At 45.7% G+C, this 25,212-nt stretch overlaps 2 long non-coding RNA genes across 2 annotated transcripts in view; one reads left to right on the top strand and one right to left on the bottom strand.

Annotated features, from left to right (window-relative positions):
• Window positions 1-16,759, top strand: part of LOC138689700 (uncharacterized) — a 36,148-nt gene extending 19,389 nt beyond the window's left edge. The window contains exons 8-11 of the long non-coding RNA XR_011328598.1: window positions 12,918-13,101; window positions 14,121-14,316; window positions 15,788-15,877; window positions 16,376-16,759. This is a non-coding gene — a long non-coding RNA (uncharacterized lncRNA). The remainder of the gene's footprint in view (window positions 1-12,917; window positions 13,102-14,120; window positions 14,317-15,787; window positions 15,878-16,375) is intronic.
• On the bottom strand, window positions 13,092-17,555 carry LOC138689701 (uncharacterized). The gene is made up of 3 exons (XR_011328599.1): window positions 17,350-17,555; window positions 15,625-15,722; window positions 13,092-13,721 (listed from the first exon to the last, which is right to left on the bottom strand). It is a non-coding gene; the product is annotated as an uncharacterized lncRNA (long non-coding RNA).
• Between the last annotated feature and the right edge of the window lie 7,657 nt (window positions 17,556-25,212).

Genomic DNA, 25,212 nt, shown 5'->3' with positions numbered 1-25,212 from the left:
TGCGCCATCTGTGGTGTCGAAGGGGCACTCTGAGGGGCTATTTTTCCCATCCAAAGGGAGAGTTAGATAAGAAGAAAAAATTCTTGCAACTTCCTATTTTACCTCTAATGACTTTAAAGGATGCCCAGAAAAGCAGCTGAGACTTAGGTGATGAATTTTACATAGCTGAATTTAAGTGGTATGAGATCCATCATCTCTGTCCCTTAGTCCTTCATGGAAGCAGAGGCCCACAAGCCCATTGCTGCTGGCCCTTAGGACACTCACAGCTCCCAGGCAGGACATCTTGATCATCTAGATAGGGTGAGCTCTCCAGGGAAGGTGGTGAGTTTGTGGAGCCATAGAATGCATCTACAAGAGCACATGGCAAATTAGCTCTCACACACAGACACAGGCAGGCTTTGCATGGGTTTTTGTGGCTTTTCATCTCAAAGACTAAATAAAAGAGGTTCAGATGGTTTAGGAAACAACAAACTTTATGAATGTCGTACTACTTCCACCCGCTCATCTGCTGGAGGCCAGCAGATACAGCAGTCCCATATGAGAGCAGTTCCTGTTGTTCCCTCTCTGCTTCTCCTTGATCAGCTCCAAAAGGCACCCACAGCCCCTTCCCTCCCCGAAGTTCTCATCTGAATAACCAGTTTGCACTAGGCAGGGAACACCTTCTCTCTCATTGCCCCCTCTTTTAAAACAGCAGAGGATCAGCAGTCCCCTATGACCATCACATTTTCCCTCCTCCTGGAAACCTAGCTCAAAATAGAGGCTAAAAAATGTCAAAGTCTCCTCTCCCCTTACATTTATAAAGTGACATTTGTGATGTAGAGAGTTCATAGACTCCAACATCATTTCCACCAGCTGAGAGAACAGAGGGAGCTGCACAGATTCCCAAGGGAAAGGTGAGCTAGAGGGATAGACATCGCATCACAGCGTTTGTTATCTTCTGAGGGCAATATAGACTATTGAATCCTGGGTTTAATACAGTCATCTGAAAACCTGCAGAAAGGTCATTCTTCTGTAAAACCCCTTTGGTCAGATAAAAATTGAATTTTCTACGTGTATAGTGAATATTTCTTCAGTCTAAAGAGACTGTGGATGTATAGACTACATAGGAAGATGTGCAGAGGCTTTACCCTAAAAACTTATCTGAGAGTCACCAAAAAAATAGAAAAGTTCTAGTTTTAAGAAAAGAATTAAAATAAGATAACAATACAGCTGTGCAGTCTGTTTTACAGTGCATTTCACATATTTTCAAAGTCTGTGTCAACCTAACAAGTCTCCAAAGACTTCCAAGCCATCTATGGTGTACCATGTTAAGTACTGGCAGTATAAATATTATGGATATTTAGTTTCTGGCACAATAATTTGGGTATTGGATCTTAAATGAACGAAAATTCTAAATTGAAACCCTTAATTCAATCACAGCTGCATTTCAAAGATGGTTTAAAATCTGAATCTGGATTCAGATCTGAAGTATACCACTATACCACCAGAGTGGACTTGCTACAACTCCCAGCATAAATGCCACATACACTTTGGAATATATTGTGATTTAAATCAGCAACTAGAAAGCAAAGAAAAGGGTATTTCTCAAATAACTAACGTAGATAGGTTTGATGCATTTTATATGCAGAGATAAATCCTTTTATCCTATATTGCAATATTTTATTTATTTAACAAGTAAAAGTCCATTTTGCATCATAAAAGAAAGCTAAAAAGACAAAACTAACCAGAGCTGACCAAAGCTGAAAAACAGGAAAGCCACTGGGGAAAGAGAAAAAAGGAATTCTAGTTATTTTACATAACAGATGGCAGCATAACAGAGAGCAGCTGATGTTGGTAGCCTAAGGGAATTTTCCCGTGTCAGAAGAAGAATAAAATTTAGGATATACAGAACCCCCCATTAAATGAGTTTCATAAAAAGAGTGTTTTATTCACATATACATGTATGGACATAGACATATAGATGTATACAAACTTGCACGTAGTTGTATAGACATCTGTGTTTGGAAGGAAGAGACTGAAAATTATGACAGAATTATATTTTCCTTAGCTGCTACAGAGTGTTTATTGCTCCTTTCTTTGGAGCACCTCGTTGGTCTCCTTCTCTGCCAAATTCAGCCTTACCCTTCTCCCCTCCAGGGCTCTCTACATTTTCTTCTATATTCTCATCTGGGTTCCCATTTCCCTGTACTCCCTCCCTCCATTTTATTCTGCCACTCAACCCTGTGTCCCACATACGTTGCACTCTTCTGCTACTCTCCTCCTAAAACCTTTTTCCATGTTGCTCTCCTGCCTGGAAATACAGCTTGCCCTGGAAAGCAAATCTCACCCAGTCTGCAGATCCCACCAAGCCTGCCAGGGCAGACCCACCAAAGAAGAAGTGCTGCACCTCATCTCTCCAAGCTGCCTCCACATATGCGGGGAGATTTCAGGGTGATTTGTGTCCTCTGTTCAGACCAGAGATACTTAATGTATGACCTTTGGCGTCTGTATATCTTGCCTGGGCAATTCATCCACTTTATGGCTCACTCTCAGTGACCTTTTTTCCCATGAACAGTGGATGAAATATTCTCAGCAGCGGAATCCCTCTCCCACTGTGCATGTTCCCAACTGGCTTGTCCCACTAACCCCATAGAGACCCATTACTGTAGGCTTAACGTTTATGACAGGGATAAACCAAACCACTAAGGCAAGCAACTTGATTTGCCTCACCAGAAGGTGCTATGGAGCTAAGTGCCATAAAAGCTGACTAAGATATCCGAATCTGAATCTTATCCAAACAAGATATGCAATGTGCAAAGGAAAATAAGTTGCAGTGAGGAAGCCCTGAAAAAGGACAGCACAGAAGACAGAAAGGAGAACATGAATCATCTCATGCGACAGCATGGACTAGTGCTGCCTGGAGATTGATGGGCTCAAGTAATTTTGGGCTGTGTGCATATGAATGTCTGCCCCTGTGTGCAAGGGATCTGTGGGCTGCAGTTTGGAGTATAAAGGAAAAATAGCTGCTGATCCAGTGCCACTTGACCTAGCACTGAACATACCTCTGTTATAACTGTTAACTTAATGAGTAGTAATTATTTCTCCTGAGTACATCATTGCACCAAAAGAGAAAAGTGATTATTATTAACTGGATTCATTATTCACTCAAAGCTACATGGAGGAATTTTCCATGCACCAGCCTAACTCCACTCTTATTGAATCCATGTGCTATTTTTTCCCCATGGATTCAACTAGAAGCAAATCAAGGCCTGAGATCTTTGGAAACACCCAGCTGAAGAAGGAAGCTTTGCCGTGTTGAGAATAATTTTTCTAAGACTTTAAAAAAAGATGAAGTTTTAGCAGCCTCAGAAGGAAATAGGTAGGACCAGCATAAAAATCTTGATGTCAGCACTCCTAAATGGGAAGTTCTTCTTCCATCCAAGTCTAAGAAATGGTCTGTTGAATGCTCGGTGTTATTTTGTTCCCAAGGAGGTTTTGGCTGTGTGACTTTCATTCCAGATCTTACCCATTACTGAGATAAGGGAAGAGACCAAGTAGAGCACTAGAGGTTTTAGGAAAAGAAAAGGCACAAGTGAGAAAGGAAAAGAAAAATAAAGAGTACATCCATGTATGACAAGCTCTGCAGGTGTATGTGTGTATACTATGAGTATTAGTGGTCCTAGAGTCCTCAGCTAAGTAAGCTGGAGGGTTCCAGAGCAGCACTGATGCATTAAGTGAGCCATTACCCTCATTAGCGATCAGAGGATCTGCTCCTGTGTTTGCTCCAGGCACCATTTATTTAGCAGGGTACTGCTTTCTAGTGCAATGCTGCATGCTCAGTGCAAAAATCACAAGCTCCTCCAGCACAGATACTATCACCTGTGGTGTGTGATGAAGATGGAGGAGATGGGGCCAACTCACTCATGGTTCACCAGCATCCATCATCTCAGGTAACCCTGAGGAGCATGGAATTAAATATAAGCAAAGGAACTCAAAGCAAGAAATATGGTTAAGGCTCATCCCAATGGCTCTAGATTTTGGCCTTTATAAACCCAAAGATTGTTACCTTTATAAAACTGTGTCACAAGCTCAGCAGCGGATTTACATTTTGGTAACACCTGAAATATTGTCCAGCCGACCTGCTGGTTCACCCCTCAGAAGACTCATCTACCACATATGCTGATGTGGGCCATGGCTCATTCTATTTCTATGCAAATAAATTAGACCATTTATACTTAATTATAGTAATGCCTATTGTAAATGCCTAGGACCTTTCAATGCCATAAGGCCAACAGCATGGGATAGCCCACATCCATATTATTAGCCTCTGGTAGCCACTAAAACAAGGTGTCACAACCAAACTGCCTGCTGGGAATGGTCCTTGGCGCACACTGACTCCTGAGTTATGGGCCTGGCTAAAGCCATGCCAGAGACCATTTGAACAGTTTCACAAAGAAATATTCCCTGGAACTGTTTATTTACTGATACAGATTTAACCTCTTTGTCTACGTACCGCAAATTGATTGGTGAGGCTTAACATGCATCAGATTCTAACTTCAGCCCATGTTCCTGCTCACTAATGGGCATTAGATACTTCATTTTTCCAAGGTATGTACCACACATGAACCCCCTGAGGCACAAAGTCAGTAGGCTGTTCTCTGCATGCCATATACATGAATTTACAATTAGTGTATGTCAGCTGACAGAGGATCACATACAGAATTCAGTGTTCAGGGACGCTGCGTGGATTTCTGGCTTCTGGGAAACTCTGGTCCATAAATCAATGCAGGACTTAGACCCTTCCATATGAGCAATATTTTATTTCTGACATTTAGAGCAGCACAATTCAGACATGTACTTTGCTTCAGCTGTTCCAGAAAATGCAGTCAGGAGCAAATTGGTGGCTTGATCTTCTGTGAGATGGGAAGGTGAAATACTTTCTGCATAGTAATGGGAGGACTGTTCAGATGTTCCATATTTAAGGTAGCAAACCACCACTGCAATAAGAGACATGCTAGCAAATGCAGACTTACCTGTAAAGAGCTGCAATATGCACTGATGAGCTCTATGGTCTCCAATCTGCCCTTAAAGCTATCCCCTGCAAGATGTGAGAGGCTAGACCAAATACATGGAGCTTAAATGAAGTCGAGGGATCTGGTCCTACCCCAGATTTCCCATGCTGTTTTAGGCTGTTTCACAGAATCACTGGGGCTGGAAGGGACCTCTGGAGACCATCTGGTCCAACAGCCCTGCTCAGAGCAGGATCAGGATTTCCCCATCTGAGCTGCATGTTCAATATTTATTTGCTTCAGCAGTTCACTGATGTCTACAAAGATGCCTGAGATCCCTGAAAGGAAAGTACTATGTAAGTAAAATGCATGTGACAACTATATAGATATTTATCTATGCAACTTTGGTACCTGCAGGCTTAAGTGTGTGTGTATGTGTATATATATATATGCATCCTGAGGATGTTTACATGAATCAACACCATTGTCCTGCTCACAACTTTTGTTATGGTTGCTGTTATTATTTCTTTGTGCTATCACAGTAGAGTTCTAGGTTACAGAGTTAAGCTCTCTTGTTTACTTCTGTCTGGATCCTCAGCACTTGTCATCCTATGTACCTTTGGGTCTCTCAAGATCTCTAAGCAAAGGGGCACCTTCTCCTCCTCTTCCCTACCCCACCAGCATTCCCTCACCTACATTTACTGGGGAAGGATGCCACCAGTCCTTGATGCAGCCTGAGTGAATGAGGTGTAGCCTGAGTACCCTGCTGGTTTGGGCAAGCAAATACACACCGATGACGGACCTTAATGAAAATAAGCTTAGGCAATAGCACAGTGACCATCATCTGACACTGGGGAGTGGCTGAGCAGGTGAAAGACCCTTTGCTCAGGTACCTTGGTGATGTGGGGCTCTAGCACTGTGTTAGGCTGTCTGAGCCACTGGATTGCTCAGTAGTCCACAGCAACTGACCTCTGGAATAGAGACAACTGAAGTGTTTCTAAGCTTGGACCTAGGTTTTGGGGATATAGCCTAGTACCTAGAAAGAATGAGGTCCAGATTTTTTATGCATGCCATTTGGTTTGACCCCATTCAGGAAGAGACAAGTCCTGAAGCTTGGCCATAGGGCCAAATTTATACAAAGGCACTGTGATGTTTGTTTGGGTCACATTTTTATTTCACTCCCACTTCTAAAAATATACTGGGAACCTGACTTTTGTATAGGTATGGATCAGATGTTGAACATTTTGACAGCAAACATGTTTGGAAATGACACCCACAGCCAGATCTGCAGATCTGCACACCCTGGTCTGCCAAAACAAACCATAGCGCAGAGCACAGGCCTTTGCAGATTGCAGCATAAGCTGGGATGTACTTTTCTTTTTTATTACTTTTTCTCATGAACAAAAGATTGAAACATATCCTTACCCATCTGATCAGAGTGAATCAGGCCAGCTGAGCAAGTTTAGTCTAGCAAACACCATTCGTTGTGGATCCTAAAGAAAATCTCCTCTAAAGTATATTGAAGAGCTGCAGAAATAAATGTTGTAAAGGCTGCCATCTGGCCATAGTGGTCCACATGTGTGTATTTGAATGTGATGGGAGAAGAATGAATATTATTTTCCTGGGTTACTGCAGAAGCGTTAAACAGAGTTTCAGTTCTCACGTTGTACACTCCAGCTGCCATCACGGCTGTGGTGCAACATCTGTAGCACTATCAGTCATGAGGAATCTCAAACAATCCCTGAAATGAGGAGCATTGTAAATAAAACCAGCACTAGAAAGCATTCAAAACATAGTAATCCTGCCTACTCTACACAGATGTTAATGAGACCACTTGGGACATCAGTCCATGCAACTGTGAAGGAGCTGGTGTCTGGGATACTGCTGGACATATGGGTGAAAACAAAGCAAGAATGCAAGGAAAAGGGCAAACAAGTGAGGAAAACCTTCCAACTGGGAAGGTGTTTGAGGGTGATGGCTTCCAAGTCCAGTCAGCAGATCACTGGCAGTTTACAGAGCTATCACATGAAGTCAGTTGAACCAAGTGGTCTTGATTTCATTTTTAGTGAAAGACTTGATGAGAAGATCATTGTGAAATAGAGACTGCTGACTCTGCTAAGTCAACGCAGTACAGCTGGAGCCTGTTTTAGGGGTAATGAGCTAAGAAATGGCAAAGACAACAGAAACTGTGTCTGATTCTGAAGCAACAACAGCTCCTTCTCTCCTTCTGCTGTATCATCTTCTCATGACTTCTCTGTTTCCTTTCCCTTTACTCAGCCTTAACGAGTGATGCTGAATTATTTCCACTATGTCACAACTGTCACAGGTGTTGTCTTCCAGTTTGCTTCTCATTTCCATTATCACACTCAGTATTAACATGCATTAGAATGGCTGCTCAGATAAATCTCTTGCAACCTTCTGTATAGATTGGATTCTAAAATCCTTGCTTTATTTAACATGTTTAGACATATCTATGTTCCTTAAATATATTTTATCTGCTTCCTGATAAGTCATACTAGAACATATTAATCTCCTAGTAAAATATCTGTTCCATGAGATTAAGCAAATAGCACTGAAAGCACTGATAATTGGAGGGAGTGAATTTTTCCTGCATAGAAAGTGGAGAGGGTGAGCTAACTGCTCTTCACAATTCCTAATTCTAATGTGAAATCTGAATTGTCATTTCACATCTCATTGCCAGTGTTCCCCATCTGGGGACTGTTCTCAGAAACAGAAGCTGCACTGGCAGAAAATGGAGAAGACAGAAACTTCTTGATTTCAAAATTTTATAAACAGCTGAATAAAACCCCCACAGATGAGCAAAAAATAGGTGTTGTTCCCCCCTATGACCATAATTTCTCTGCTCTGATATTGTCATAGTAAAGCCTAGTCATCAGCTGCCACTAGTGATGCCAAAACCCCTTGGGAATGGACAACTCTATCTGGCAGTATTTCTGCTGTCATTTGGGGTTATCTACTTGGTCATCTTGTGTTGGACCTCTCTGTGGCCAGTCACCTAACGCCAAATTCCCCAAACTTATAGTTTAAGCCTGTATTTCAGCCTACACTTCAGTCACTTGAGACATCCTGTGGGGTTTAAGCCAGGATGAGTAACTCGGATGTCTTTGCATCCTGCCTCTGCTTTGGCGCAGTGTTTATGAAAACATCCCTCCTCTCAGAAGCCATCGCCCTGGGGCACGTACAGCCTGAGGACAGCAGGTCTGACACGCTGGCAGGGGAACTGGAGCTCCTCTGTGCAGAGGGTGTCTGAGTCACAGTTCCCCTCCTCCAAGCAGCAGGGCAAGAAGTCGAACCCACACAAGGGGAAGCATTTTGGAGCTGGAGGGTGTTAAGGCAAAATATGGGAAAGTGTGATCATCTCTTAAAACCATACAGCCTCACGCCGTTTGGTTTATTCCCAGCCAGGAGCATGAGGCAGGCAAAGTTACATCTTGAACACATAGGTTCAACTTTTTGTATTTGGATGCAAACATATCCAGTCATATTGCTACCAGGCAGGTAACCAGTACCTGCTTTTAGCTTCCACCACAGAAGCCTGGATTACCAAAGTCCCTCTTGTTGGGCTTCTTTCCTCTCTCCCCTGCTCCAACTGCTTTTTCACCCGCTGCTCTGCTATTTCAAGGCCTCGCGTGTAGGTTTGCTTTTGAGCAGCTGCACTTTGTTATTGGTTTTGTTGTGATAGCACCCAAAATCCTGGGCATAGACAAGGTCTTTGCTGTCACAAGCTGCTTCACTGGTTTTTCATTTCCAGGGCTTATCTGGGTACTGGAGGGCTGACTGACCTGCAGGGTTTCTGAAGGAAACAGAGTCACCAACCCCAGGACGACACCAGCCTTTTCTGTATTTTGCACAAGCTCCATAAAAGCCGCGCCAGACGAAATTATTTATAGTCCTGGGCACTGCTTGCTTTTGGTTTGGACGCAGTCCTTCCACTTTGCCTCTGCCATGAGGTTTGGTGGTTTGAGCACGGTTTAAGAGCCAGGGCTTTCCGATCCCAGCTGCGCTACTAACCCCTTGTGTGGCTCTGGGCGAAGCAATGAAGCTCTCGGTGTGTCAGCCTCCCCAGCCGCAAACGAGTTTGTAGCTCCCGCTCACCTCCATCCTCTGAGTGTTGAAAAGGCCGATTGACTTACGTTTGTGAGGAGCTTCTGATGCACGGAGTGCTTTGTAACTGCTATGTGTGATTAGGATGATTAGGACCTTGTGCATAAGGTTGTTAGTTGAAAGGCTTTGGGAAAGAGAAAAAGGTGACAAACACGCATTAAAAAAGCAACATTTTCTTGGAAAAAAAAAAAGGCAGACCGAGGGAAGAACTGCCCCAGGGTAGCAACTAAGCTGGAAGTGCCATTTGGGGGCTTTTCAGCCCCGAAGCTTCCTGACCCACAGGCTCTGGCCATAAACATGGAAGCTTGCACAGGTACAAATTGCAAACGTGGGAGCTTGCACAGGTACAAATTGCTCCTGTGGTCAGAGGAGTACCTGAAGAGGCTCTGGGGCTGGCCCAGGAGATGTCCAAGCGTACCTGGAAGGGGGACGGGGTGCACCCCTTGCCTGTGGCAAAGCAGCAGACTCGGATTTCATGGAGGCTATAATTTTGCCTGCTGCCGCCGCTAGATCCTAATAAGCAAACCGAGAAGGGAATTTTTATGCCGTCCGAGGCATTCCTGATCCCCCTCCGCATCTAGTGAAAACTTAATAGCGTGAGAAAATGCCTTCCTGTAGCGTATTGTAAACCACATGCAGAACAGGAGCAGATGGAGGGGGTCTGTCGTCCGCCCGACTGAGGGGCTCTGCCAAGATGCTCCCTACTGAAGAATGGAAGCAGAGAGAAGCTGCACCTTTGCAGGGTGCAGTCTTTAGTCAATGAGGGCGAAGCCGGCAGAAATTGCAGAGGCCGTGGGGTAATAACTCTTGGTGCTCAGAGGAACGTAAATAAAGGGAGAGGGAGAGCTGCTTTCCCGAAGCCTTTCCCCCATACAGATGGTAGCAGTTAAGATTCCTGCAGGAGCCAGGAGCTGCAAAGTTAACACATCTGGAAGTTTGCTGATGCCTGAAGTCAGGCCGTGGCAAACAATGCTCGCTGGGCTGAGCAGGCTCTGCTCGGGTGCTTTTATTGCAGTTGGACTGATATCAAGCTCTGCTCCGTGATTAATTGCACTTTTAAAAATAAAGTTCAAAACACTTCCCAGGAAGTTTGGGGAAGGCAGAGCACTTCGGTGGCACCAGAAGCTCAGTGCTCAGTGCAGTTTTCATTACAGTGGCCCCAGATACAGCTTGCGTTAGTGACAGCTTCATTTGACATAGGATCTTGCAATCCCATTTCATCGTGAAGAGGGTGCCGAGCCATACGGTGTCTCTCCTCCTCCCAAGCCTCTCCGACGTCTGCCAGACACGGCAGGGTGGCAGCAGGTGTTGGCCAGGCTCTCTTCCCCCATCTTGTTCGTGCAGTTAAGTTTAAGGCCAGGCCAGGATTGTAACTGGCATCTGCCCCATGGAAATTATGGTAAGGAAGGGCCTTGCACCTTCCCAGTGTGCTCCTGCCCATCTGTCCCAGGGCCAGCCTCACTCTAACCCGCGATTTAAAAAAAAGAGAATCTTTCTAGGGGGGGTGCGTGGAATTAGAAGATCACGCGCTTGGGAGGCAAAAGACATTTCAGAGGACTGGAGCTGCAATAAGAGAGGGTCTTGTTGCCATATAATGATGGTGGAGAGGCCAGAGGCAAGACTGAGAAAAGGAGGACTGTGGGTACTTTTCATCTTCATACTAGGAAGGAAGAAGGCTTGATCTCTTTGCTATAAAAACAAGTATATATTTGTGGTAGAGGTGCTGTTACTAATGATGGAGGTGCACAAATTACACTGCCTGAGAGGAACTAGTGTGGATTGAGCACAGACCTTGAAACCAGGGTCACAGTAACTCATTAACACATAATGAAAGGGTCTGCGAAGGGCTGTTGCACATCCCTTAAAACACCTCCGGGGCATCTGCATGATATGCTGTGGACTAAAACTCACACATCCACAGCAAAGTCCCTCTGCAGCCAGTCACTTACACACAAGGTGTGCACAGGGCTGTATAGTGCTCTGTTAGCACCCAAAGGTGCTGCAGGAGCTGGTGAGGTACCTGGCTCATGACATTAACTATGTGCTAGCGTTCCCTTCGCTGCAAAAGGCAGAGGTTGTTTTTTGTAGAAAGGTCAGCAGGATAAACAACAGGAGATGTGCTGAACCGCGGGAAAATATCCCAGGCAGGCAGCAAGCAGGGGAGCAGGGGCTGCAGGCACCACGTGCTTGTCTCGGCAGTGTCCACACGTGGGACAGCACAGCACACGCAGGCTTCTAGGTTGGGTCACGTTGACGCAACGCAAAACCCACGGGACCCTGCCGCCATGGGGCAATGCTGCACACCACGCGCTGAAGTGGAAAAGAGGTTGCAGATGCATGAGAACCAGACAGTAGATTCATCATCCTGTGGGCCTGTGGTGGGCTTTCAGTATCCCTGGGCTTCTGGCGTTTACCTCCTCTATCTGGTATGTCTGAAAAAACAACCCAGATCGGTAACCCTCAAGACAAGTCGGGCATGCTGTTGGTTTATTTTACAACACCTCCGGAGTGCTGCTCCCTTTCTCCTCCGCCCCCTTCGCTTCCTCTACTAGACTGACTTTGCATCTTGTCTCAAGTTAGGACCTGATTCGGTAAATAATTTAACGACTTGCTAAACTTTAACATGCTGCAAATCATTGTGTTGCAATCACAGCTCGCTGTGTGTAAAGCCCATCACGTGTGCCGACACTGGCAGAAGGGCTGCATGCTCTGAAACGCTGGGACAGAGGCCATGCCTCCCCTGCAGGAGCTGGTTGAGAGCGATCTCTTCCAACTCCTACCTCCAACGCTGCTTTGGCTGCGACAACACCCAGTGAGCTACTCGGCTGGGGGAGCTCTGGGCCACTGTTTGCAACGCTACTGTATTATTTCAGGGCTTGTTTGCACCTCCCGTCTCTTTTGCAATCTCAGTTTGGCTCCTTGTTCCATCCACAAGCTCCTTGCTCCATTTTTACAGGGCACCAAGCACCCCGGGGCTGGATGCGGGGTCGGTGTCCCAGCGGGTACCTGCAGCTCAGTGCAGCTGACTGAAACACCATCGGGAGAGTATCCCTCGTCCCGGTGACTGAATGGCACAGTGTCTATGGCAGGCTGTGTGGTCACTGCATGCAGATAATAGTTTCCTTATTACAAAGCGGTTTATTTTTAGCTGTTTATCCATCATGCACAGATGCCTTATCGAGGTGAGGTCTGGAGCATAACGCTCCTTCAGAAATGCTTTCCTGCTGCAGAGGGTCCAGATGAAAGAACTCATAGAGACACTTACTTACCCAATTCAGTGCCACCTAAGGTCCTAGTTCCCGTTACCCTTCTCTGAAAATCCCTAGGCTGGGGTTTTGTGTGTTTGCTCAGCAAAAGGGCTGCACCGCCGAGGGATGTCCGCCGGCAGGTACCTGCTGGGTGTAGGTCCAGCACCAGGCACAGCTGAGCCTGTGGGTGCTACCACAGTGCTGGTAATCACGGCAGAAATAACACCCCTGACTGCTCTGAAACTGGGGTGCTCAGCTTTTAGCTTATTTCTCTAGCTCATCCCTCATATACTCTTTCCTTTACCCTCAGCCCTGAAGGCGTAAGTCTCTGTGGATTGAGGCTATATTGTATGCTGCTTTACATATATATCAAATAATAAATTAACAGGGAAGGGATTTTCCTGAGACAGATCAAGCTTCTTACCAGAGGCATATATCAGCAATCACTGTACACATGAAAAATTGCAGGTGGAGCAAGCCCGCACATGGAAATACCGCTCTTTGCAAGCAAGAAATTACCATGCTGTTTTGTTTTTCTGTTTCACTTTCCTCCTAGGAATTTCTTTCTGCTTCCATGCTTTATCTTCTGACCAAATTTCATAGTGTATGGAGTAGAGGAATGTGCGTGGGAAACACTCGGCTGGCTGCACTCCTGGCTGCGCCGCACGCCCTCCCCTCCTGCCGCCCAAGCGTGAAGCCCTTCCCACCGCTCACCAAACCCGCTGTCACACATTTCACCTGTGAGTCACTAATATGCCTGGCTGTTCATGTTGCGGCTTGTAAGCGATTAGTGCTCATTCAGATAGCTTTTTTTTTTCTTTCCCCTGCTCCTTCTGATTCAGCTGATTTAGACGGCCGATGGCTTCCTTGCTTGCTCACGCTGCCATTAGTCACAGCCCTGCTGTTAATCCACCATCCTTCCAGGGGTGGAGAAAGGACAAGCGGATGGAGGCGACTGTTTGGTAATCAGGGACGGGCGAGTTGCTCTGGGGGGAGTCAATCACCATGCGATTTCATGGCACCTCAGAAGGGAGCTCAAGCCCTGCTGGTACCGTCTGCCTAAGCATTTCACACAGGAGGTGCAAAAAGGGATCCTGGAGCTTTAGGGATAAGCATGAGTTGTAAGTGAGCACTAACACACGAGGGAAACAGGACCTGCTAGCTGTGTTGGAAGGTGAGGAGCTACTGAGCGGGAGATGTTCACGCAGCTCTTTGCGAAATAAAGTTCTTCTTAGGTTGATCGGAGATTGCTGCTGCCTCTTGCCAGATTGTGGCCTTCAGATGTGTGGGGCTGGCGTGGCTGTGGGTCTCCAAGGCATGGGAAGATGCCATTCCTGGTCTGTTTGCCGAAGGCTGGCTGCTTCAGGGAGAGAAGACAGGCAGCGGGTCTTGTTCAGCCTCTCTGGGGCTTGTATGGCCAGCCCCTGGGCACAGCAGAAGAGGTTACTCAATGGCCGCGCTGGGCAAGATGGCATCCCTTCTCCACCAGGGTCCAAATAGCCCAGGGGAGAGTTTGAGAATGGAGAAAACAGGCAGCATTGCCCTTTCCAAATGGTTTGCATCTCTGGAACTCACCGTGCTATGGGGGAGTTTCTCTGTATTTAACCAAGTTCAGGGCATTTGGGAAACTTGCTTCAGCAGTGGGAACTGCCTCCTCCACGCATACATGGGCCATGCTAGGAGGGCCCCAAGTTGACCAACACTGACCCTAAAAAACCCCCTGACATCCGCTGAAGTTTTTCTCATCTCCCATTTTCAGGAAGATCTGCTGCCTTCTTACCGACAGCAATGAGAGTCCTTCCACCGCAGCACACAGAAATGAGATATCCTAACCATGCGCTTGCATTTTTTTCTTGATGTTTACCTGGGATTGCAGCCAGATGGGCACTGAAACTGGTTTCTGAGACCAGAATTTGGGACAGCGATAATGTAATCTGACCTCCTGTGTAACCCAGGTCAGGGAGTTTAACATGGTGATTCCTGCAAGGGAAGGAATTAGGCTTCCTGGCTGTGCTGTGAACTCTGCTCAGCCCAGCAATTTGTGGTTGAATTAGGTATATTCAGTCTCGGGTCTGAAGCAATGGTGAGTTTTCGCCTCCCTTGGTGGATAAAGGTCTGGTTTGTTGCATTAGATTTTCTCCCCGGCTACATTCAAGAGATGTCTGACAGTTAAATTAGATTAAAGGAACTACAGCCCGCATGATAGAGGTATAATTTGGATGTGTACAAATATATTGTGCCACTAATAGTTTAATCCTGCAAATTCTTGGGTAAAAATGATGATGATTACAATTGTGGTGATTTCCTGCAGATGACTGCGAGTTATTTGTGCACACAGTTGTGATTCAGAGGCTGTAGGAGGTGGGTGCAGATAATACAAAAGGAAGTTTATGACTTCCTCCTCCACTTCACCCCTTTGACCCTGCTTCTCTCCTGCCTCCACTTCTGATATTATTTTGGTTGTAAGAAGACTTGTGAGGGGATGCTGGCTGTGCTTCATGGGGTATCCACCTGTGAAAACCGAGTCATGTTCTCTCGCAAGAAGGGCTTTTATCAGAGTATCTCATCTCTTTCATAATAGGAGAGAGACAGGCAAATAGGTTGGAGAAGGGAGAAGGCTAAATGTTCAAAGCCTCAGAGATCTCAATCTGACCCCACCACTTGTTAAATGACCAAAAGGAGGCCATTCTTGGCTGGAGTCTTTCTGGTGGAAAGCTGCTCCAGAGACTGCTCCTTGCCTGTCTCTCAAGATAAATGAGTTCATATGGAAATACATCACCCTGAATACACAGCCTTATGTGCATGTTTTGTATATATCTACACACATACCTACTTGAATAATATATGCAAGCAGATCCCTGCATATACCTGAGCTACTTCAGTTTGAACTAAGAGCTGTCAGTGCCTCATAGCTTCCAGTAGAGGTGATATACATGTATACATACACATACATGCATCAACTTCCCCCGTTTTCCCTGCCAAAGAGAGGGAACCCTGCATGCTCTGTGCCTTTGAGCAGCAGGGAACAGGCATTTCCATCATGTTGGGGCTGGATAGACCAGAGAGAGGTACAGACATAAAACAAAGCTGTCTTGATTGCTTGGGAAGGAGGAAAAATCTCTAATTAAGCAAATATACACACAGGGCCCAATACAGCCTTAGTACAGCTCTGCTTTCCTTGGGAGTCACTGGCAGAATTTAGTCCATAGACTGAGTGGGTGTATTTTCTTCTGGTCTTTTCTAGTTGAGATTCAGTCACTTACCTGGGTAAAACTCCTCTCCTTCCCATAACACCACAGCTGCATTTTACCTAGCAGGTCAGCAGTGCTCAATCTGTGGCCTCTGGCATCTGTGCAAGCATCTGAGAAAACAAGCTTATTACCAGTTAGTTTAAATTCCTAAAGCGGAATTTTTCCCTCCACCAAGGCCCGCAAACTGCAAAAGACTGAAGCCCTCCAGAGTGGTTCTAAACTTACAGGTCAAAGAGCTGGAGAAAGAGCCTGCAACAAAAGCCAGGTGAGGAATGAACGGCGGGTGCCTTCTGCTTTTGCATTTGTCCTCTGCTCCTTCTCCTAATTCCTCACCTCATTTCCTTTTCCATGGGCAAATGAGGTGAGTGGGTCTCAGGTTGTCTGTGTCTAAGGGAGTGCAAGGAAATCCTGTTGCAATATGTAGCATAGTATATTTTGGTCGTGCAGGTTTTGTGACATTGAAGGAAGCAGGCATCATTTTATTGACAGCTGAAACATCCTAAATAAAACAAGGCTGTGCTTTCCTCCTGCAGTCACTCCTTGTGGCTCACTGAATAAGAAGGTCTCCTTAAAATGACAAGCTCAGCCTGGAGACTAGTGATAGCTGGAATAGGCGGAAATCAAAACAAGGCAGTTGGGTTTGGATTTTTTTTTCTTGGCACCCGATGAATTTGCCCCCATGTAGAATAATTCGGAACGAAGATTTTTTCCAGAGCTCTGAGATCACTACTTTGCCTCTTCATACATTTTCTTTTCTTAACAGGGTTTTACTTTTCGTGATATCAAACCAATAAGCGAGGAGCTTGTGGAGACCTGCTCACACGCTGAACCTGGAGAACAGAGGGGAAAACCCAAACCAGTATTGCTGCATCGCTAATGGTGCAGAGGCTCAGATAACAACTATGGCTGCTGGATATTTAGGCTCTGCATTTAACCCACCTTTCCTGGCTCCCTTTACACTCACGTTTAAACAACAAGCACTTTCTCTTTCCCAAGGCTTTTCCTTAATTGGATTTTTGTTGGGCTTTTTTTTTTCCCTTCTCATCTGTGGCTTAAGAAACTGTAAAAAAATAGCTTGGAGGAACCAAAAAGAACCAGCACTCCAAAGAATTTCAGGCAGGAATTACACAGCTTTCCTAAAAAGCCATTTTGCCTCTTACTAACGGGATGGGGAGGGAAGGGAGACAGGAGGCATTTTGTTCTGCATGAGTTGATAATGAACATGAAATGCAAGTTTAAATCAAGAATTGGATCCAATTTCCTTGCTGAAACCAACACCCTAGGACATGGGTCAATATTGGTATCCCAGCTTTATATATGGATGTGTAATAAAGCATTTATGATAAAGGGAAGGGCTTTGGGAAGGGGCTGACTGCTATACTATTTGCCCTGTACTTGTTTCTCCTGGGGCCTTGCTAGTCCCACAGGGTAGCAGAGCTGGGTCTGGCACGGAGGCTTCTTGACTCCTGTTCCCGTTCCTGGTGGCTGAGCCATCACTGTCCACAATAACTCCACTACTGCGGGTTAGACTGTGGTCTTCACACCAGGCTGTGTAGTGCTTTATCTTGTGAACAGCCACGTCACCTGCAGCAGTGGGCACTGCCCTGCTCAAAAGGGGAGAGTGAGCATGCTGGTGACTAAAATCCCCTTAACGCAGTGTCTCTCCTCCTTGTCAACCCATGCCTGCTTTTATACCCAGTCTGAGAGAAGAAAAAAGAAAAAAGAGATGATCTTTACCTGGCATGTTTCCTTCAGCAGCGAACCAGCTGTAAAAGCTCCTGCCCCACCACCCTCTGGCTCCTGCTTGTTCATATTTGCTGTCTCCTCCTGTGTGGCAGCCTGGCAGCATCCCCACTGGAAATAAAAACATGCTCTTCTGCATCAGCACAGCTGAAGGGATGATGGGCTGCAGCAGAAGGTGAGAGCAAGCAGGGTGGGATGCACACGAAGGGCCTTTCTGAAGCCAAACAAGTAGTGGGTAAGTGCTCACTGCAGTTGCAGTAGATCCCCGCAAAAACCCTTCAGTCAAGAAATACATTTCAAATACTATGGTGGGCAACTAGATATTGGATGTGAAGAAGTGGGATGATAGAATCAAAGAATCATAGAATCGTTTAGGTTGGAAAGGACCTTTAAGATCATCAAGTCCAACTGTTAACCTACCACTGCCAAGTCCACCACTCAACCATGTCCCTAAGCACCACATCTACAGCTCTTTTAAACACCTCCAGGGATGGTGACTCAACCACTTCCCTGGGCAGCCTGTTCCAATGCTTGACAACCCTTTTGGTGAAGAAATTTTTCCTAATATCCAAACTAAACCTCCCCTGGCACAACTTGAGGCCATTTCCTCTTGTCCTGTCACTTGTTACTTGGGAAAAGAGACCGACCCCCACCTGGCTACAACCCCCTTTCAGGTAGTTGTAGAGAGCGATCAGGTCTCCCCTCAGCCTCCTTTTCTCCAGGCTGAACAACCCCAGGTCCCTCAGCCGCTCCTCATAAGTCTTGTGCTCTGGACCCTTCACCAGCTTCGTTGCCCTTCTCTGGACATGCTCCAGCACCTCATTGCATATTGATATTTTGCACCTCATTGCACAGCAAGATTACTCAGTACAGATATCCAAGGGGGAGCTATAAACTGTTCACACTGTGCTTGTTGCCAGTCGCCATGGCAGTATATCCTACAGAGGTCCTTCAATAAAATTAAGGATTTAGCCTTCTGCAGGAGAACTGCTGACAGACACTGTGTATACTCTTGCCCCTCCAATATTTTCAAGGTCCCATGTCCCATAGGCTCACAAATGTATATGTACATTGATCCTCATAGCACAAATGCTTCTGAAAAAGCAAGCGCAGCAACTTGTTCTGCCAGAGCAGTGCTTGTTCTGCTGTCATATAGTTTTGCCAGTTTTCAAAACTCACTGTGCACCAAGTGCCATCTTTTTGGAAGACGCATACACTCACGGGCCTTGAGTCAGAAACACTGCAGATGCGCTGATAAAGGGATGGTAAGGTTTTTCTCAAGCCACGCCAGTCACTGTGATGGCAGCAGGATCCAGGCCTGAACTCCTGGTTTTCGGGATGCAGCAGCACCCCTCTGTATAAATAACAACAGTGACTCTGCAGGCATCCTGAAGTCACTGAGTGCTAGAGGGCTTTCTTCTTCTCCGTTTCCAGAAGATTGCACCATCGTGTTGTATCGGAGCTGCAGCCACTGGCATTAGCTAGGGATAGGACTAGAGAGATTGGAGAGACCTGGAGACATGCTGATTTCCACCCTACTTTTCTGGACTTTGCTACCTTATAAAAGAAACAATCAGCTTTCTCGCAAGAGAACAGGGCTTTGCATTATTGCAGCATTTTTCACTTCCAAATCACTTTACAAACATAAAGTGGTGCATCCTCACAGAACACCTCCAGGGGGCTGTGGATATGTTTTATCTTAATTTTATAGTGGAATTTAATAAGGCAAACAGGAAACTAGTTTCTCATCAAATCTTCATTTTCTGGCCCTCTGGTAAGACCCATAGGCACAGTCCCATCCTCCGTCTGGCTTGGGGTTGGTCCCTAATCAGTCTGGGATGGCATTCCTGCAGAAAAACAGCCCAGAGAATTATCTGGGGGCAAGCCACAAATGCTAACACCAGGCTGCAGAGTGGCTGCATGTCATAGTTTTACCTTCAAGTGTAAATGTTCAAGCTCTTGGGCATTTGCAACCTTCTCCTCTCAGCCCATCCTACACAGTGCATGGCATTTTGCAACGGCAGCTCATCCTCTCCGACTGAATGGCTTATTTTAAAGGCATCTATTCCCTCTAGTTTATAAAGGCATCTATTCCCTCTAGTTTATAAAGGCATCTATTCCCTCTAGCTTATAGCCACATAGGCCAACAGAAAATGACCCCGTGGTAAAACGTGGTTGTATTAATCTCTCCCAAAGCATATTTGCAGGCTCCATTAACTGTGTATAGTCAACAGTGAAGGACGGGTACAGACATCAGGGAAGCAGCAGCAAAACGGGTGAACTGGCAACTGGCCCCGGAGGAAAGCAAAACATCCCGTGCGCTGCCAGGCTGATGCTGGGAGCCTGGTCCTCCTACCCCTTCATTCAGGGCAGATTTCACACTCTTTGGAGGAGCTAAATAATTTTTAGTGACCGCACTTTGTCTTCTCACTTGCCCATCCTGCATCAACATGTTCACATGTCCATGTGCAAAGCTTTTTTAATTTTAGTGAATAAAATATAGCCATCTGACCACTGTCTGAAGCTCCCAAATAACCTTATTTTTGACCGAGTGCACTCACTTTTTACATTATGCTGCACTGTGATTTTTGTGGTGGTTAGAAAGCTAATGAATCACCGAGGCTACAGCTTTGAGTCCCATCCTGGTTGTTCGTAACTCCTGGTCAGGATACACTGCAGCAAAACATGCGGGGCTCATTTTCATATCGCATTTCCCCGAGGCTCCATGTAAATAAAAGGGCTGCGAAAGCCCCCTGACTGTTCCTAATGCTTTCATGAGGGCAAAACCCAGGAAGCTATAGTGCTTGTTTTCTATGCCTCGCATGTCAATAGCCTTTTAACACGAGATTTTGAAAAAGGCCAATGACTCCGTTCAAAGGAAAATCCCACCATGGGATGGTAGCTCCTGATCGTCAGAGACTCTTTAATCTGAACATCATGGTGCATCTGCTGAGAGGTTGAATCCATGAATACTGTCCAGGTTTCTATTTAACATTCAGAGGCCAAACATCACATCTGAAAACATGACATTGCTGTTGTCCTTGCTCCTGTACCAGCCTACACGATTAACACACCCATATGTGTTTGTACAGCACATAAGACAAATAAGGGCTGGATTTCCCAAACTGCAGCCACAGCAGAGTCAATGAACTTATAAACATCAGTGGAAAACTTCTCCACATCAATGGATTTCTTGCTTACAGAAGACCACTTGCATGTCTGGATTTCCTACCGCTATTAAGAATTATGGCTGTAATCCTACATGAATTGTTTTTTAGTGTTTTAACTGCAGCTAACCATCAGGCGGGCAAGATAGCGCAAGCTGCGTGGACTGAGCTAGTCTGTGATCTCACTCCATTACACAATAGTTTTAGGAGCCCCAGTGGTGTAACATTGCACAGATCAAGCTCTGAGGAGTTTGGGGGTTATAGACAGTCCCAAGGAGTTATTTTATGTCGTGGGAGAGAGAAATGGGAATGAACGGGAGTTCAAAGACCGGATTACCATAAGGCCAGCAAAACACATTCCTATAGCCTGCAAGTGTATGAAGACATCATACTTGGCTCATTTCCTTTCCTCTTGCCTGTAGCAGCCACAGCTTCAGTCCTGCTTTATTTGTGCTATACCAATGTCTCAATAAAACGTGACTGCGGGGCCTGATCCTCACCTAGTAGGTAGCTCTCCTGATGCCAGCGTGTCTGTGTGAACGCCAGCCAGGGCTCAGGCAGGCAGCTCTATCCCGGGCAGGGAAACACTATTTCCATTACATTATCCCTTTCATTTATTGGCTTTTTTTTCCCCTTAAAGGCACTTACATTTCAGCCATAAAATATGCTCCGAGTCAGACTTGTTCTGGACCAGGTCTCCTCCAAAAAGTTTGTATTTTAAGTTTCTATTCAATTTTCCCATAAAATCGATATGTCTCTTTGTAGGGAAGCACTGTGAAGGGCAGGCTGGGCTTAAATCCACCAAATTCAATTTGGATTTATGTCAGCACCAAACGCCTGCCAGGGGGTGAGGCAATGGCAGGCTGAAGAACAAGGGAAGAACCCAGGAGCTGGAGGAGATGGGGTGACGCTGAAAGAGCAAGAGAGAAAACAGGGCTCTGCAAAACGGCCTTCCCACCCTAATAACAGGAAGGTGCAGAAGGAAACAGTCCTGTTAACCTCCCCCGCTCAGGGACTGCTACCCAAGACACGCAGAAGAGACTTTGCTCTCCGAGCCTTTGCCAGTCCTTGTGTTTCAGAGCTCTGCTGTGTCAGGGCTGACCCCTGGGTCTCATCCTGCTGCCCAGGATGGGGCTGGCTTGGCTACCCTAGCCGATGTCTGCACTTGTCTCTGCTGCCTCTGTGTGTCATGTGCTTCTCCCCTGAAACGTTTCGGTCAAAATGAGCCAACCTGCTGCAGTCCCATCGTTTCAACTCTTTAGATTGCTGCTACTAAAATCCATTGAGGAGCAACTACCCAACCACATAAGCAAGCACAGGTCCTTAGAAACTTTGAAAGAAAAGCCCTGCAGAGTTTTAAGAAACCTCATTATTCTAACAGTTCAGATTTTAGAAAAATACTAACACTGGGTTTGCTATCATGGCCAAAGCAGTGATAGGAAGACTAACCCATTGGTCAGGAGGAAAGCTCATCGTAAATCAGTCAGGACCCCACACATATTTTTCCTACGAAAACAGCTGCCCCAGCATTTTAAACAATTGCCATTCCAATAGGCTACAATCAGAGATTACTTCTATACTGCATAATATCCACCTTTTTTTATGCCGTTTGACTGGATTTTTGATGATGTCTCATATTTTTGCTGGGCTTTGCCCTCTACCACGGCAAGCACAGTCTTTAAAAGAAACCTCACTGCTGTCTGTGTGCTCAGTGCTTTGCAGAGCTTTTGTGTTTACCAAAACATATCCTAAAGTCCCTTCTGTACCTCCCTGGGAGCCTTCGTGCAGCAGCCTCCTGTGGTTGTTTTAGTTATCTGTATATTTTTCTCCTTGAATCAGACGACTTCTCCCTTCCTAGACAGATTACACAAACTGTTCCTTACGCAGACACCATGAATCTTTCCACCCCCAGAAATTGCCACACAGCTCTTTGCTGAGCCTCTCCTTCCATAAATAATACATGCCCAGATTTCTTAAATTCTTGGTCATCTTCCTTGATTCAGCTACATGTCAATGACCTCTGTTATGATACCGATGTAATTTCAAACAAGTACATCTGCAGCTGGAATCCCATTTATTAACTTTTTTCTTATTATATAAATAGAAATATATACTGTAGTCCTTCATGGGTGGAGCAGTGAAATTACCGTGATGGTTTTTGTGCCCCGTTAGCAGCTCTGACCTGATTTAACATAGGCCAGCTCACATAGCCTCTTACTCAGCGTTTTCCATGGATGGAGTGCAGGCCAGCCACGTACATGGAGCTCGTGGGTTTGTGTCATGTGCAATGAGACAGGAGAGGATGGGAAGGAATTCATGCCATCTAACTGAGGTGCTCTAGTTATAACCCTAATTACCCAGTTTCTTTCTCTAACCACTGTTTAACCTAATTCCATTCCCTCTGTCAGAAGGACACGTTCGTTTTTCCCACGTCACTCCCTACAACTCTGGTACAAGAACAGCTTCACTGTACGTTTGGTGACCAGAGCAAAGGCACAGTATATGGGATCATCTTCACAGTATGGATCATCTTTAAGGGCTTGGTAACAGAAGTGAGATTCTCATGCTCAGCCCAATGAAATCCAGTGGAAACAATGAGATCGGGAGCAGAAGCACATGAGATCCATTCCAGTTTTACCAGCAAAGCATCAGTTACTGAGTTAACAGTGTTCAGTTTTCTCCACAGAACAGTTTCCTTCAGAAGATGATCTCCTTTATGTCCATAATGACTTTTTTTCACAATGTCTCTCTCCCTGTGAAAAGGCAGCCTGTCTCCTGCTGCTTTCTATGGTCAATCATACACACGTCCTTAAGAAGGTGTATATGCTTTTCACAACTTCTCTACCCTTACTGGATCTGAGGACCAAAGCCTCCTCCCTGTGTTACGATGTATGTTACACGTGCAACACAGTACTGCTGTGTTTATAAGCAGGAGTGGCTGCTTTCCCAAATCTCTGCCTTCTGGAGTTCTGCTGTTGTCCCATGTCCCAAACTGCTCTGTTCCCACATGTGTGAGAATCCTCCTTCCCCCATCCTCTCTGCATGGGTAGCTCATGGCCCTGCCGCACTCCAGCATTTGTCCTGCCATTTGTGTAGTTCATAGAATTGTAGAACAGTCCAGGTTGGAAAGGACCATGAAAGATCATCTGGTCCAATCTTTCATGGGAAAGGGAGCCTAGATGAGATTATCTAGCACCTTGTGCAGTCACATCACACTCCAGTGATGGATACTCTACCATGTCCCTGGGATGGTTGTTCCAGTGATTGATTGTTCTCACTGTAAAAAATTTCTTTCTTATATCAAGATGAAACACCTGGTGCACCTTGTACCCTTGGCTCCTTGTGAAGATAGAGTCTCCATCCTCTTTGTAGCCGCCCTTGAAGTACTGGAATATTGTGATGAGGTCCCTTCGAGCGTTCTCTTCCCAGGGAGAAGGGATCTAACTCTTTCAGTCTTTCTGAAGACTAGTTCTGTAAAACTCCTGTGTTCACAGTGTGTCCTGCTAGACGTATCATGTTTATACAAGATCTCCTTGCACAGCCCATGTTTACTGCCCGTGACCCTGCCACTCTCCCGTGTTTATATTCTGTGGCCCGTATTTACATCCTGTGACATCCCAGGCCCCGCTGCCTGTTCGTGTTTTTGTCTTCCAACATCTGTTGCTCAGTGCACCTTTGCTCTTGGGTTCAAAGTTTAAAATGAAATGTAGTCATAAGTGAAAGATAAAAAAAACACAAGTGAAACAAGACACCTATATCCTTGTGTGTATCTGCTGATGCCCTTGATATGAATTGATCTTTCCGTCCCCCTTGATATGCAGCCAGTGGACCCTTTGTACTGTGTGGGATGCAGAGATCAAAACAAGGACATTTAATGAGCTCATTTCCAACAATATTTTGAAGTTGTCTTTTTCTAGTGTATCTCCTAAATTCTCTCTGGGTATATTTTGCATTTCTCTCATTAGAAACATGCTCTTCCAGTCAGGCTGCTGACATTGCAGAGAAAGTTACTGCCCTCAGTTGGAAGTTGAAACATAATTTGTGGTGCCTAAACTCTCATTCACACACAAGCACAGGATTAAAACTCTCAAACATGCATTCACATTTTTAACCCAAGCGGCTCACTAAAATTCAGGATCTTGTAAAACATTTCAGTTACAGGGAGAAAACTGAAGATGGGTTCAAACATTTTTATGTCGGCTGGTTTGCTGCAAGAAAGTACAAAGTCCTGCTTCCTGCTTCCCTGGACACAGGAGCAATAAGTTACTGTTCAGGCACAACTGGTTTTATTTTAATCACAATTCCCAAACTGTGTGAGCGCTTCCCAGGTTTTCCCTCCTGCGCCCTTTCCCCAGCAGCATGTGGCTGTGATTTCCCAGGCTGTCTGACCGCCTTTCCTGCAGCTTCAGAGCTGGGGCTCTCTGCTGCTCAGTCTCGGGCTCATCTGTTGCTCTGTTTGCACATCCAGAGTCCAAATGATCCCTGGAAAAATTTCTTCCCTGGGACCTATCAAATTCCCATGTTATCAGTGCCTTTCTCTGTGCTTACGCTGGGCTTTTGAGGCTCCTGGTTTCCTAAAAGACCTTCACGGCATCTCACAGTTACATGAAACAAAGGCTGGGGAGGATGTGCTGGCTGGGAGCTTTTGCTCAACCTCCATCACAGCTTTCTGGTTTCAGAGCTGGGCTGC

This window comes from Haliaeetus albicilla, chromosome 18 (genome assembly GCF_947461875.1).
Source record: "Haliaeetus albicilla chromosome 18, bHalAlb1.1, whole genome shotgun sequence".
In the NCBI taxonomy this organism is placed as follows: Eukaryota; Metazoa; Chordata; class Aves; order Accipitriformes; family Accipitridae; genus Haliaeetus; species Haliaeetus albicilla.
The sequence above is the reverse complement of the archived record's forward strand: the minus strand, read 5'-3'. Positions and strand labels throughout refer to the sequence as shown.